The sequence below is a fragment of the Hypomesus transpacificus genome, unplaced genomic scaffold, assembly GCF_021917145.1.
Source record: "Hypomesus transpacificus isolate Combined female unplaced genomic scaffold, fHypTra1 scaffold_51, whole genome shotgun sequence".
NCBI classification, from domain to species: Eukaryota; Metazoa; Chordata; class Actinopteri; order Osmeriformes; family Osmeridae; genus Hypomesus; species Hypomesus transpacificus.
In genome coordinates this window covers 1,383,748-1,400,440 of record NW_025814024.1, presented here as the reverse complement: position 1 = coordinate 1,400,440, position 16,693 = coordinate 1,383,748, and the positions used below count along the sequence as shown (strand labels likewise).

The following is a 16,693-nucleotide window of genomic DNA, read 5'->3' as shown; positions in this document are numbered from 1 at the left end:
GGACCTTGGGGCGATCTACTCCCTTCCCTGGAGCCCCCCCCTCCCTTGGATTACCTCAGACCTGTGGGTCTTGTCTGCCCCCCTCCCTGAGTAGACCTGTGGGTCTTTTTCCGCCCCCCTCCCTCTCCGAACATCACCAGATCCTTGGACTGCCCACCTTGCGCCACCATGAACGCCCTGGACATTTAATTGGACAACCACATTCCCACCACATGGTCTTCTGACCAATCATCCATCAATGGCACTCCCTCTCTGGGGGGTACAGGACCTGTCTCCCGAGGACAGGGAGACAGAACTTGGTATGGGCAGAACTGTCTCTGCTCTGTCATGACCACTTTCTCAACAAAGGCCTTCGTTTTTTTCTTCTGAGACTCTGATTCTGTGAGACTGCTGTTGCATCATCGACTGATTCATTGTACTAGACCAGAGGTTCTCAACCCTGTCCTCAGGGACCCCCTGTCCTGCATGTTTTAGATGTTTCCCTGCTCCAACACACCTGATTCAAATGCATGCTCGTTAAAAGGCTTCTACAGAGCTAGATAACAACCATTTATTTGAATCAGGTGTGTTGGAGGAGGGACACATCTAAAACATGCAGGACAGGGGGTCCCTGAGGACAGGGTTGAGAACCAGACTACGAACATCCTGGTGTGTTGTTTTCATTGTGTATCTTGTGATTGCATCATTACTTAAATTAAACTACAAACAACTTGGTCCGATGTTTAACCTTGTATTATTCTACACTACGCAGCTACACAATCCTCAACATAACCCGTGTTGTTATGTAAATCTACAATTCATAATGCACGTTTGTCCAGATCTTTGTCAGGTTATTTTTCAGCAAGATATCTAGAGCTAGCTAACTGAAGCTGAGTTGAATCACAATATAGTTTGGTTGCTAAGCTGTAACGTTCTACCCACCTAAGTCAATCCAGTTTGCTTCGACAACAGAAGTGGTAACAACTAACGTTATCATTTGAAATTATATCTAGTCAATCTGTTGAAAACAGTGTTGTGTAAACACAATAGATTTATTTGCCCGTTTTTATTTCAAGTCTCCACCTTCGGGTGTTTCAGTGAGTGCTGTTGATCGTGTTGCGTTTTTGGTCCCCAGCTCCACTCATTGAAAACCAACCAATCAGCGCGCAGCTCATCTAAATATTAATGAGCATACCATAAAAAGAGAAAAGCTAGTTTTATTTCCCGGGAAGATTTCAGAGGATCTATCAGGGGGCATAGGACAGCACCCGGGCCATTTTCAACCCAACCAATGTTACAAAACCCTATTTGGAGACCTTAAGGAACAGTGTGTAATAGCCAAAAAAAAACAATCAATCATCCCTTTAAAGACAGTAGCCTATAGTCATCCTAACAGTGACAACTTATAATAAACAAACATAGGCCTACATAACAATTCTTTCAGCATCAATTTGAGCGAGTTACACGCGAATCAAGCCCCCATGAGAAAAAAAAGAGTGCTCAACACACACACACACACGTGACGTGCACTGCAGTAGACCACCTACAGGCATGCTACGGTTGAACTAAAATTCCATTAGACTATAATCATTTTCTTTTCCGAACTGACATATATTAGGATATTCAAAACCAGCTAACTCATAGCCTACACACAGGTCAAAACACAAACACATTAAGAAACTTTAGTTTCACAAAGTCAGAATATATGCAGACATGAAACAGGCCACAACAAATGCCCTTGCCTATTTAAATCATCATCTGTCGGTTCTTATCTTTAGCAAATCTTGCGATTACTTTGTTCATGTCAATCTCGATTGTTGGACAGCTGCTCCTCTCCCATGCTTGATCGCAAGGAACTCTTTATTAATTTCAGACGGCTGAAACTCCTGGCTAGATTGGGAAAGTATGGTCCATGTCGTTGTCAATGAGAAATGGAAGGATTCTGCGTGTGTTTAGTTCATGTTTTTCCATGGTCAGTTCACGGTACATAGTATGAAATGTAACAAATTCATCAAACACATCATCGGCCTGAATCAGATCCTCCGAATAGAACTCCACAAGCGCTCTAACTTTCCGAGCAGCATCATGGTGACAAAAATGTTTTAGGTTCATCACAAAAAAAAATTCAGCCCTTCTCCGGAAATCAGCAAAGCGATGCTCAAACTGCGAAAGTTTACTCAACGTCTATCCTACTGTACGCCTACTACCGTCTCTACGTCACGTAAAAAAATAAAAAATTTATATATATTTAGAAAAATTGTCTACCATGGATACAATCAACGTTTTGTTGCCAAAAGGAAAATATAAAAAATACAATTTAAAAAATCATAGTTTTCGGGGAAAATTATAAAAAAATCATTTGATGGCCTTCGTGAGGCTTGATCTGAAGATAATCTCTGCCAAATTTGGTGAAGATTTGACAACATGTGTAGGAGGAGTAAAGAAAAAAAGTTTTTCAATGAATAGAAAATGGCGGCCGCATCAATTCGGCTATTATCACAAGTTATCATGTATCACACATGGGATGTCCCAAGATATCATGACACAAAGGAATCAATTAATAAAAGCAAACAAATCAACAGTTATTGGCGAAAACACATTTTTGTTTCCTGCGGCCATGCCCAGTGATCACATGACACCAAATTGATTGGACATCTTCAAAAGAGGGTTTGGAGTCATCTCACCAAGTTTGGAGTTGATTTTCCAAGAATTTGCTGAGATTACCCAACTTCCTGTTTGGTTGCTTTGTTGCCGATTTTGATTAGCTGTACCGGACAAACGGTTTTGAAAATCAAAAATCTTTGGATAAATTATGTGAGGGTTCCTCTGACGATGCTGTGTTCCAATTCTGGGGAAGATTGAAGAAGAATTGTAGGAGGAGTAGGCTTTCAAAGGTTTTTGCTAAAACCGGAAATGGCGGAAAATCTAAATAACCGGAAATTGACGTCATAGGACTTGACGTTAAACTCCTCTTGATCCAGGGAATCCATGAAACTTGGTGAATATAAAGAGGGGACTGTGCTTAATGAGTGTGCAAAATTTCACAACTTTTTACCATACGGTTCTAGGGGCTGCCATAGACTCCAATGGCAGAAGAAGTGTAACTAGAGAGGGTACAATTTCTGGGGAAATTGTAGGGTGTGCTTGCTTGCGTCGGTTGCAGGTAGGTCCGTTTTCCCATCTAATGATATTTTCAAGCATTTAGCCTCCTCATATTGCATAATTCATTAAGAACACCCTTTGAAACAATAAGCCCCCTTGAAACAAGCTACTGTAACAACGTTGTCACTGGCAGTATTTCAGATGGAATTCAAATAGTACCGTCTGCTAACTGAAAATAAGTCCCCCAAAACGTAAATAAGTTTGATATTAATTTTGGTGGACATGGCTAATTCAAAAGCAGTTTGCTAGAGGCAAGCTAGCTGCTGTTGCTATCCACACTTCACTGATTGTTTGAAAGCGCCGGAAATGGGGAAAGGGGATAATTGCAGTGGCCGACATGTGCAAACACGCTACAAATAGCCAAAGTACAAGCAAATTGACAATACACAAGCAAATTAAGAAAACATGTATTTGACCACACATGCGCAGCATTCAGCAAACGCGCTGCAAATATAGAAACACGCTGCAAAACCCGAAAACAAATGCAAACAGAAAAACGCTGCATCCAGATAACACAACGGAAGTGCTCCAGGCCAGTGGGAGCGCAAAGTAGAAGAGCGTGATTTTAGAACCAAAGAGGGCAGATGAGAAGTTTGTTTTGAATAGGACCTAAATCGAAGTAAAGAGGCGACATAAAAAGATTAGTATTCATTTTTACATGTGCCCCTCCTCTTTGACAGTTTTTCAAAAGACTTACTTCGATGTTGGTCCAAACCTTTCATATGCTCTCTCTTTCTCTCTCGCTCCATGGGGCCGAAAATCAAGATGTTCCACTTGTCTCTCCCCCTAGAGCCTTGGAAACTTCCGTTGTGAAAACTGGATGCAGCATTTTTGGATTGCGTGCTTACGTTTTTCGCAACGCGTTTATGTACTGCAGCGTTTTTGCAACGCGTATTTGCAGAGTGTTTATGTATTTGGTTGTGTTGAGTGTATTTGCAGCGTGTTTGCTGAATGCTGCACGTGTTGTCAAATTAATTAAGATGTTTTCTTAATTTGCTTGTGTTTTGTGTATGCATGCGTTTTCTTAGTTTGCAGCGTGTTTGCACATGACGGCCACCGTAGATAATGTGTAGAACGCCTGTCATTACCAGGAAAATAAGCCCCGACAGGGCGAACAGCACCTGTTTTGTTTCACCCTGAAGGTGCTTATTTTCCCTATAATTACCGGCGTTCTATACATTATCCCGCTTATTACACGGCTACTCGCCAACAAAAATAAATTAACACAGTGTGTCTTTTTACAATGTATTTGTTACCATTCGTATTGTTGATCAGCAGAGAAATAGTTTGCCAAAGACGTTGAACTTCATAGACTTTGAACATTCTTTAGGCTTCCAATCAGCTGACATCGTTAAGCAACAGAGTACCCTGGGGTTGAAAAGTTACCGGACTACTTGCAAAGTGCTACGAAAGACATGAATCCAATGCAAAAAGGCCACTTCCCTTGACAGCGGTCAAATATGCATAGCAACGGTCAAATATGAGAAAATTGTTCATCGCAGAACGTTGGGAAGCCCCATTCAAGTGAATAACGTCAAAACAAGACGCGGTCTCACTCAAATTCCAAGTTTTACACAAATAACATTCTGACCTGCTGGCTGACCCGCTGGCTGTCTTCGCAATCGCCATTTCTTTGAAACACTGCTCTCCATTTGGATGTAGAATTGACCCTGGTACGAAATTAAGAAAATACTCATCAGACGCAGATCGACAACACTGTTGTCGACGAGTGTCAACACTCGTCGACAACACTGTTGTTGCTGCCGCAATCGTCAATGGAGGCTGACGGGGCTCTCACGTAGCAAACAAATCAACGTTTTTACAGCATCCTACATTAAAATCTCACCACCTGGCTGTTTTCACAATAGTCATATCGTCATAACATTTCCCTCTTTCAGTTTTTTTTGTGTAAAATTGAACTATAAAATTAGCTACGAAAATACTACTATGATGCTTTCTAGCATGGCTGCCGCCTAAAAGACTAGGCGGTCTCACGGGCGACCCGCACTCGCTCAAATTAAAAAGACTTTCAAGGCCTAAATCAAAAATCCGAGATGGCAGTTCCACTCAAAATCGCTTTCTCAACAAAGCCAAATGGTTGGGATTTTTTGGGGGTGGTATCTTTCACTCGTAATCCAAGCTCCAATTTGCGTGCTAGAACGTCTTTATCACGTTGTATCCATGCGTTGTTGCTAACGTGTGTTAACGTGATGACGTAGCTAGCACAGATTAGCCTTCGTCGACTAAAGGCAAAAACGATGTAACCACCTAAACTGTGCAACGGAACGTAAATCCAAATACAAGCAACGCAATCGCTACCAAGACGAACCTTTTGACATCGCCGTTGTCTATGTAGTCCAAATATTGAGGCATCCTTACCGTGTCCACTACAGCGGAGTGGAGTGTTGGCTTCCAATCCATTTTCAATTAACCAGGCGTTGACGCTGGTGTAGGGCATTGTGGGAGCGTAAGCGAGCGTCAACGCCCAGTTTCATTGAAAATGGATTGGAAGCCGACGCTCCGCGCCGCTCCGCTCCACTGTAGTGGACACGCACGGTTAGGGGGGGCGAAAATAAACAATAATTAATAATGATATATATGTGAGATAACAATGGTTGCGCCCTTGCCGAAGGCAAAGCACACCCAATAATAGTAAAGAAAAGGTAGAAACACTTAAGTGGCTTCGCCGCTTCGCGGCTTGGCCACCAATAATAAGAAAAGGTAGAATCACTAAAGTGGCTTCGCAGAGGCTAATTATGCTAACGCCTCAGTTAACAAGCGAAAATTGACTGCTGTTTTCGAAAGTAAATGTACTAATTATATCAGCGTACATCGTATTGTACATTAAATCTCACAATTGTGTTTTTATCCCAATTTTAAATGAGCAATAAGTTCAGTTTTGCATTTGTTGACGCTTGGAACTCGTTGTGTGATTACATTGAGAGCAGAACGTTTGTCCTCCCTAACATTAGGTCGGAACGCACCTATTTTCAGCAACAGCTTCATAGCAAATCCTGCTTTACATTGTCCCAGGTTTTCAAAACCGTCCTTGGTGAAATGGTTTGCGCAAATGTGTTGAGGGTCGAACTGCACAGGGATCTTCTACGCCAGTGGTTTTCAAACTTGTTTTTCAGTGACCCACGTTTTCAAAATCACAAACCATCGCGACCCAAATGATATGAAAAGGGGTGTTTGAAAATATACAATTTCCCTATCGTTATTATTTATTTGTTCAAGTTTTATTTTTTTTGTAATCAGTAATAATATACGCGACCACAGCTGCCCGCTAATGCATGCACAGTCTGTGTTTGATGTGATGCTAGTTCGGAAAGAAAGATATGTATAGAGGGTTTTCACCGACGCGTCATCAGACCGGAAGTCGCCATCTTAGAGGCACTCCGCATCACAACAAAGTACTGGCACTAAAGTATATCCCGAACGTCGTCAAGGAAAATTTTGAATTATTGCCGTGTTTCAGGTTGTAGAAATAGGACAGATCGTGAAAAACATTTGGTATAATATCGACTTCCAAAAGTTATTAAAAACCAGGAAAAGGAATGCCAGAGATTGTCAGAGGAAAGGAGGCGCTTGTGGTTGGCAAAGCTCAACCAACATCTACGAGGGAAAAATCTGGACAACATACAGATTTGTTCGGCACATTTCTTGTAAGGTATTGTGAAATGTTTATTTCAGCGGCTCAAAAAAATATATATATTTTAATTATAAAATATAGGCTAATTATGCTAATGCCTCAGTTAACAAGCCAAAATTGACTGACTAATAATTTCAAATGATATCTAATCAATCTGTCGATCTGTTGAAATCTGTTATTGTGTAGACACAATACATTTTTTGTATGTTTTTATTTCAAATCTCCACCTTCGTGTTTCAGTGAGTGCTGTTGGCCATGTTGCTTCTTTGCTCAGCAGCTTCACTTGTTGTAAACCAACCAATCAGCTTATCTATATATTCATGAGCATATCAGAGCCTGTTTAAGGAGAGCCTGACCACTCCCTATATACCGAATTTTGTTGTAGTTCCACCAGAGTTCCACCGGGAGTAATCGCGGCTGAGTGCAGAATGAATGGGAGTCTATGGAGCTAAACGTCTACATTTGTCTCTTTCACCTGATTGTAGTTGAGAAATTTTATTGTAGATGTTATATTTTCAACATGGATTATAGGTCAAAAATTGAATGAACGAGCACTTATGTCCTTTCGATTTCTTACAGGATGAGTCGTTGTTGCCCATAACACGCTAGCATTCTGCTAACGAATGCTGATTGGTTAGTGAAGGACTGACTGCGACCAGAGATCCCAGTTGATGGCATCCGAAGCAGAATCAGAATGTCAGAGCATTAGCATGATTAGCAACAACATTAGCAAGCCAAAACTCTTTCTAGCAAGTGTATTGACAAGGAGAGCCTAACCTGTCAGCTGTGTTGTCGATAGCTTGAGAGAAAAAAGGAAGTGACCAAAGCTTGCCCTAAAACAATATCTTTGGTCGTACGATGTGTATGACGTCAATTACATTTTAAAAGGCTTTTTAGAACAGAAAGGCGACTTCAAAATGGTTTTACACCCAGCAGTGTGTATTTGTTTAGCCTCCCCTTTCGAATTCAAAATTCTAATTTCTTGAAAAAAAAAAAAGTATCCTGAGAAGGGGATTTTGAGGGGTATAGCTCCATAGACCTCCATTCATTCTGCACTCGACCGTTAGTGCCCTCATATGGAACTTGAGTGGAACTTCAATCAGGCATTTTAGGCATTCTCTGGACACTCTCTTTGATCTCGCCGACACGTCAGTGGCAGATGAAATAAACTGTTAACATGAACAGGTCCGTCGTTGTTCTCGCCAGGCAAAGAAAGCTTATTTATTTTGGTAACCGAAATCTTCCATAATGCAGACTTACCATAGCTTCCTGTCAACTTTATATTCTAACGAAATGCCACGAAATTCACACTGCCTTCAATTTCACATCAGTGTCGAATAGCGACCTGTGTTTTATATGTTTGTAACCCTGTTGAATTGTATTCATGGCTATATAAATATAAGTTAGAATAAATAAGTTCATTATATAATAAATAGCATTTAAGATTTAAAAAGTGAATTGATTAAAATGTTAATTTGTTTTGTACTGTTTTTATGTATTTCGATGGAGTTCATTAATATTCACGTTCCTTTAAATAGAGCCAATCAGGGGTGAGGGGTGAGAGGTTGTTGGCTGTGAGAGGGAGAGAGAACGGAAAGAAAGGAGTGAGATTGGCATGGAACACTGCGGCGGTATAAATTAGTAAAAGACTAAGTTTATAGCCTAAGCGTGAGTGTGATGTTTATGCAGACTACGGACAGTGAGTCTGAAGAAACCTTTAATGTACGTTGCCGGTTATGTGACTGTTGTGTAAGACTCGACTAGTTTTTACATTAGAGAGAGCTAGCTAGTCAGCTCGAGTTAGCAAGAAGCTTCAACGAACTGTGGCCTGCAAGTCGCCTGCTCGGTTGTCTCGGGCACATGTTTCGAGAGTGCAAATCTCCAGGAGCATCGGAGGTTAGGACGTTTACCTCACCAGCGCCACCAGGAAAGTGCTGCAACGGTGGGGAGGACATCAACCACTGCAACAGTATTTTTGGGGTTTTGGTTTGAGGCACAACGGCGCGAATGGACATTTTGTTGAGATCCTCCACTCCAAGTCATGCAACGGGCCTGCAACATGGTTGGTTAATATGATCGCCTGTTTTTCAATTTAGTGGACTAGTTAAGGTATGCCGGCTTAGTTTTAGGATACCGAATTGAGGGGTGAAAAGATTTGTTAAATTGACTGTATATTTGTATTTCATGTGTATTTATATATTTTCAGTAAATATATAAAACATGTTTTCTTTTGATCATTGTTTAAGCATTTGGGTTTTACACAGGTAATATTAGGGGTTATCATACTAGATTAAAGGAATCTAAAAATTACCACACTAGGATATAAATTAATTAATTAGAGAGACCTTTTACTATAAAAAGAATTTGGGGAGCGCACTCCAAATTAACAGAAGACATTCTAGGAGGCGCTACATGTTCAACCTAGAAAACCAAACGTTTATTAATGGATATAACGTGATCTAACAAGACGTGTTGATAATGTAATAAATAAAAGCTCGAGAAGTGTGTCTAAAATATACTTGTTTGAACATTTGCCTTTGAAAGGGGCATATTTATAGAACCATATAGGCTACAAGACGTTACCATCAGATGTAAGTGGGGGTGAAACAGTTACTGAGGACCTTCATTGTCCCACAAAAGCAGTCTGACACAATCAAAAAAAGAATAATGGGTGTGTTTAACAAAAGCTTCTGAAGGCAAGACTAATATTATTTAAATATATATCATTTCCTATTGTAGTTAACAGTTAAAGTATTAATCTTCGTCTTTGCTCCAGATAGACATGTCAACAATCTATGCTCGCGCTTAACATAATATATTTGCTATCATGTCATGAACGTTTTTACGAAAAATCTAATCAGTTTTAAAATAACGGGAATAAACTATATTAACAACATTTCATGTATGTGTGACAACGATTTGCTAAACTTGCTACAACAAGGCAGGCAACTCAAGCCATTTCTCCCTGTGCTCCTTCAATTTAAGTCTATGGCTCATTCAGCTCAATGTAAATCGGCTATTGGCCAATGTGAACTTTTGTGCTCGTGCCCTGTTAGTATCCGCGAGCACATTTGCAGGCAACTTTTATTGACGTAAGCAAATAAATGGGGTGCTAGTTTACCCATTTCGGATTGGTCTCAAACTAAGCAAAGATCAGGAAAAATTATTCTATGAAAAAGCTAGTAGTATGAGCCAGGTTCGAGAATCCAACATAATTTTTGGGGGGAGATAGTTTTGTAAATGTTGACTGGAGTTAATAGAATAAAAACGACCGAAAGAATCGGAAACCTAACCGTAATGCAATACCACCTACATCCACCGGGGCCGTTGCTTCAAGCCGAGGGGCGAGGGTTGGGGGCTTGGTAACACAGGAACAAATCTACAGCTTTTTTGTCACGTGGTTCCAGTAGCTCGCTGTAGTAAAAAAAAAAACTACTCTGTCAACCTGTTCGAATGGTTTTCGGCGGGACAGACAGCAGCTCAATCTCGATTCATGGCCATTTTTTGTAAATGAACACAATGTCAATTGGTTACTGGTGTGTTGTGTCATGTATATCTGATACTTGATTAACATTTATGTATAACATTAACTTATACATAATGCAATATTGTGAAGCGGAGCTATAAATGGCTATGCTAGCTACCATACTGTACCAACTGTACCATACTGTACATAACAAACAGTAGCCTAATGAGGACTATATTATTCCACTTAATGTTTAACCTTTGACTGTTGAAGTAAATGGGACTTGTTAAACGTTTTTTTATTCATCAGTCCACTTACAATTTACCACATTAACAACACTTATATTTGTAGTACTTGATGCAAGTTGAATCTAACCATTATCACCATCAACTGCTCAATTTAAGACAAGAAAGGATTTTGTTAAATAGAACAGAATATATAACACAACCAACTGCATTCAATAAAACATTTTATTGTACAATATGTCAAATGTTCTTCCACTACATTTGTTTGTAGTGATCCAGTGATTGTTAGATGCAAACTAGCCATGTTATCTAGTTGAGCTATAGCTAGTGAGTGGACCTGAAATTCCTGCTGAGCGTTGAGAGCTAGCTGGACGATAGAGGACCCCAATATGCAATTCATTGTTGCTAGCTCTAATCAGATGTACTACAGGCTAATAAGAGAAGACTAACTTTGTATGCCAACGAACACCAATAACTAGAACTAATTTGACAGACTATAAACCAACGGACTTCTGGTTATGATACACGTGCTCTAGCTAGCTACAGTAAAAGTGTTGCTTACGTTAGACCTACGGTCTAGCTCTAACTGCATTTAGAATCTAACAAGTTATAATCTTAGGATACATTTTATCTAAAGCTGGCTGTATGAAATACTACTAATAACAATTGCTATGTGGTGGTAGAAATATAAAATAACGCAGGATTTTCGTCAATTTACTAGCTAACTTGCTTCGGAAACACTGAAAACTATAACTATAAAAAAAACTATAGGTCGTGTGAGACACGCTTTATTTCCGCATTCCTCGATAACAATGGGAGTCTATGGAAGTGTCGCAACTTTCTTTTTCTATGGCTCTGAGCATACCATAAAAAGGAGAAAACCTAGCGTTTTTTCCCGGGGAAATTTCACTGTATGTATCAGGGGGCATAGAACGGTATCTGGGCCATTTTTAGACCAATCAATGTTACATACCCTATATGGTGTGGTACGGGAGTCTGTCAGTGAAGAACAACAACAAATTGTCAAATGGGCGAGTAAGATAATAGGAGTATATCAACAGACTCTAGATTACATTTATACATCTCAGTTGTAAAGGAAGGCAAGTACTATTTTAAGTGATGAGCTGCATCCCTTAAAGGGGCAATTGACTGGGTTTTTGGGGTATTTCACACTTTTCCTTAAGGTCTCCGAATAGGGTATGTAACATTGGTTGGGTTGAAAATGGCCCGGGTGCTGTTCTATGCCCTCTGACAGATCCTCTGAAATGTTCCCGGGAAAAAACACAAGCTTTTCTCCTTTTATGGTATGCTTAATTAATTAATATTTAGATAAGCTGCGCGCTGATTGGTTGGTTATCAACGAGTGAAGCTGGGAGCAAAAACGTAACACGGCCAACAGCAGCACTCGCTGAAACACCGAAGTTGGAGACTTGAAATAAAAACGCGCCAATAAATCTATTGTTTCTACACAACACTGTTTTCAACAGATTGACTATATATCATTTGAAATGATAACATTACTTGTTTCCACTTCTGTTGTTGAAGCAAACTGGATTGACTTAGGTGGGTAGAACGTTAGGCTACAGCTTAGCAACCAACCCATATCGTGATTCTACTCGGCTTCAGTTAGCTAGCTAGGCTAGCTCTAGATATCTTGCTGTAAAATAACATGACAAAGATCTGGACAAACATGCATCTTGGATTGTAGATTTTCATTACGCAGGTTATTTATTTGAATGAAACACAGTCAGGAACATGAATCAACGTAAGCCCATTGCCAATAAACTAGGCTAAATTATCACACATTCTACCTATGCTCTTGCGTTAACTAGCAAGCTAAACTTGTTTACATGCTTAGAGTCTAGGTCAGGGGTCGGCAACAGGCGGCCCGCGGGCCAATTGTGGCCCGCCAGCGATTTTATTTGGCCCGTCAAAATATTTCCAATTATATATTTTTTATAACGCTTTTTTCCCCGTCGACTTTTATTTTGAAACCGGAAACTGGGTATGGTGTCATTAGATGTTGTCGACTTCATGCAGCGCCGGCGTCGCCTGCAGCCCGGTTGACTTGAAGTAACCAATGGCATTCTCAGCTTCAAGGCAGCCGGCTGTCGGCGCTGCCGTCGCTGCATGAAGTCGAATACACTTATTGACTTTTCTGAAGTATTTTTTCGCCATGTCATCGCTACCATATGATCGCTACACCTCACGGCTGACAGATCGCCTGAGGTGAAAGCACAGTTATGGTTAGTAATCATGGGCAGCGCTCTCTATGGCAGCGCTAGGAAGGGGCTAGCAGGTGCTTCAGCACCCCCAAGAAAGACCAAAGCACCCCGATAGCACCCCCCACGACATTGCTTATTAATTTATAGTTTCAGGCCCGGAATGGCCATCGGGAGAATAGGGAGAATTCACGGTGGGCCGCTTTGCCCGCTTATAAATTGGGCCAGAAGATCGCCTGCTTTCTCTTTGTTTTTTTCACACACCGAATAACAGGATATGCCTTAAGTTTGTTAAGTTACTGTGTGACTGAAAAGTAAGCTAATAGGCTACATTATGTTTTAATCTAATTAAGCGCATGATCAGACCGTGCATTAAAAAGTGCAGTTCAGTTGTCGCGCATGTTTCTCAAACACAAACCATAATTTATTGTTGTGGAGGGAGTTAGCTAGATTAAGCTGAAGCGAAAAAAATAAAATGGAAGGGATAAGATCCCAGGAGGAACTGAAAAAGCCAGGTAAAAAATTAAATTTTTGCTCGCATTAATGTGAAGTTCCGATTTCACCTCACATTAAAACCTTGACTAGGTCCTAGTAATCCTATTCTCACTTGATGACAGTATTTATGTGCACCAACGATGACGACCCACCACGTTGGGATGACAGTGACGACCATGTTGATACAGTTCGTTAACAGACCACCAATGGGCTCATGCACATGGTTTATTATCGTTAGCTATTTGTAGTAGACATACCCATTCTCCATATAGGCCTAGTTGTTGCGAGTGCACGTATCGCAAGGGCACCTATCGCAGCGTCTAAATAGGCAGTAACCCAGACTCTGGCCCGCCGTCTAGTGGCGAGGAAAAATACTGGCCCGTGGCCCAAGTTACTTGCCGACCCCTGGTCTAGGTGTTACTAGTAACAGTTACTAGCAATGCTAACGTATCCTGTATCTATAACCTGCCTTTCTCCAGTTCTTTCAAATAGTTTATGGTTTCAAATAGCAATTTAGACAGGCGTTAGCAATAAGCCAGATTGCTGTTCGTTTTCTGGCTATTTTTTCGGAAGCTTCCCTTCTAATGCCGACTACAGCTAGTCTAGCTAGAGTCATTTGATGTGTGTAGAAACGTATTTAGCATTCTACCTGGTATGCTATATACAGGAAACGTTAGCATTGCTAATAACTGTTAGCACAACATCATACTGTCTTTATAGCTTGCGGTTCCAATGAGCATACGGTCGGAACAGCACCTCTTTCCAGGTTCAGCTTCCTAACAAATCCTGCTTGAAATTGTCCAAGGTTGTCAAAACTGTCTTGGGTGAAATGTTCAGAGCAAATGAATGATTGAGTGTCGAACTTCGCCAGGATCTTCTCATAGACAACAGCAGCCATGCCTGTTGAATGTTTGGCTCCTTGGGAAGACTGTGAGTGTTAGCCTTCCCTGTACAGCCTGGAACACAGCATTTACGACCGTGGTCCATTTTCGATATCCTTGTTATAATTCAAAACGTTCTTCTTTGTAATTCCTTATAAATAGCCTACACAGAGCAGCGCGCAGCTGAACTAGTATTGGAGATAGACGCTACCTCGGGCTGGTCTGGATGTAAATTCTGGGGCGTGACAAAGGTACAGACAAGAGCCAATAAGAGGGCGATCACCGGTCCTACGTAGGACCGGTGGCTTTGTTGAAAAGCTAGCGTTTTACAGCCAAATTTTTTCTTTTTGAGATTTGAATAGGAAAGAGGTGTCAATGGACTTTGATATTCACGGTATGTTCAGTTTACCCACCGAACTGTCGTTATTCAACTATGACAAGGTAAAATCGGTTTTGCAGTCAATTGCCCCTTTAAGCCAGTGTTTCACAACTACTTTTACAAAATCCTGGGGCACACCACCAACCAAAATGACACTCTAACACAGTACATATTATATTACCTTTATTATAATACATATAGTTAATAATATAGTTTTTTAATGTATTTATACTTAGTGGGAAACCTGGGGCTGTTTCGATGAACACAAAATGGATATCCTGGCAGTAATGGTAGAAAGGCACACACAAAGCTCTTCCTCAACAGCTCTCAGTTTCTCTCTGTTTTTAGTTTTTATCGCAGTCAAGCCTGAGAAGCTCAGCTCACACAGACATGTGTTTGAAAACGGGAGCAATGTCAAAATAGCTTTACTGGCTAGAATGGGGAACTCCTTGGCAACAGATAACCAAAAACTGTCCAAAGGAAGATCAGCAAAGTTTAGCTTTAAACCACGATCTTGTTTCAGTTCAATGAGTTCCTCCTGCTCCTCGACTATTTTCCGATTAGACAAAAACTATATGACAAACGCTATAGTATGGCTTCAAAATGTACAATCAGGAGGCTAACTAGCAGATAGTAGTAGTACGAGTATTATGCTAGGTTGCTAGGTAACGGAAGCTAACTAAAGCTAGCTAGCTTCCGTTTTGGAAAAATAACTCACACTGGTGGAAGCGTCCGTAATATTTAGAACTCACGCGAACCAAAACACTCACATGGTATAGTAGGCAAAAGCCAAAGCATGAAGAACTGTTTTTTTGGGGAAATAATTGTTTTCAGTTTTTTTATAAATGCTTTTTTTTATTTGCCACACTTTATTACAGCTTAATTAGGTGATATTAGATAATTTCCCACGGCACACCTGACGATCTCTCACGGCACACTAGGTGTGCCGCGGCACACTGGTTGGGAAACACTGCCTTAAGCAACGGGTTTCATTGACTTCCCTCGGGTTGCCGGTTTGTGGCCACGAGATGGAAAACGAGACGCTACAGGAATACTTTTGTTCCTGCGGCAATTGAGGTTTTAAATAATCATAAGAGGAGAGATGTTTTAGTATGCAATAGTTAGTTAAATACAAGAAGGGATATGCATGTGTTTGGTGCAGCCAGTCATGATGTCATTAACCGGTATATTTGTTGTGTCTTGTATGTGTTTTTTCTGTAAGATGAAATTCTATTCATTTGCAAAACAATTTTACCTGCGAGTACAAAATAAAGATACCTTGAACAACCTACCTTGACCTATTCGGAGACCCTAAGGAACAGTGAGTCAATCACCCCTTTAAGATTTTTTGTTGTTTCATCCTTTCATAATATCAGGATCAACCAATAAATGTAGAAAATATTAAATGTACATGAACATTTACAACAGTATCTAAAACAATTCTAACACTACTAAACAATTAAAAAAAACATCTATGTAAAATATACAATACAAATTAAATAAGATACAGAGAACAGAGTGCAATGTGATGTGTGCATTGGGCAATGAGCAATAAGTGGCCAATGGACTTTGACAGTATTAGTGGCAGTTGGGAGTTCTGGGCCTTGTTGATGAGGCCAGCTGCGGATGAAAAGAAACTGTTCTTGTGGCGTGAGGTTTTGGTCCTGATGGACCCCAGCCTCCTGCCGGAGGGGAGTGGCTGAACAGTGCGTGTCCAGGGTGGGAGGAGTCGGCCACAATCTTTCTCACTTGCCTCAGGGAGCAACCGATCACCTCAGCAGTGCAGATGATACGCTGCAGTCTGCTCTTGTCCTTGGCAGTGGCATCAGTGTACCTGATGGTGATGGAGGAGGTGAAGATGGACTCAATGATGGCTGTGTAGAAGTGCACCATCATTGGTGCACTTCTCTCTCTGTTGTGCTTTCTCGGTGACGGAGCTGATGTTCAGTTCCCACATGAGGTCCTGGGAGAGAATAGTTCCCAGGAAGCGGAAGGACTCCACAGTGTTGACGGGGGAGTCACACAGGGTGATGGGGCTTAGTGGGGCTAGGTTCTTCCGAAGTCCACAACCATCTCTTCTGTCTTGAGAGCGTTTAGCTCAAAGTAGTTCTGGCTGCACCAGGTCACCAGGTTGTCAGCTTCCCACCTGTAGTCAGACTCATCCCACCAGAGATGAGCCCAATGAGGGTGGTGTCATCTGCAAACTTCAGGA

At 41.0% G+C, this 16,693-nt stretch overlaps 1 protein-coding gene across 5 annotated transcripts in view; it reads right to left on the bottom strand.

Annotated features, from left to right (window-relative positions):
* sh2d4a (SH2 domain containing 4A) overlaps positions 1-16,693 on the bottom strand; it is a 61,719-nt gene that overhangs the window by 20,057 nt on the left and 24,969 nt on the right. The window lies entirely within an intron of this gene.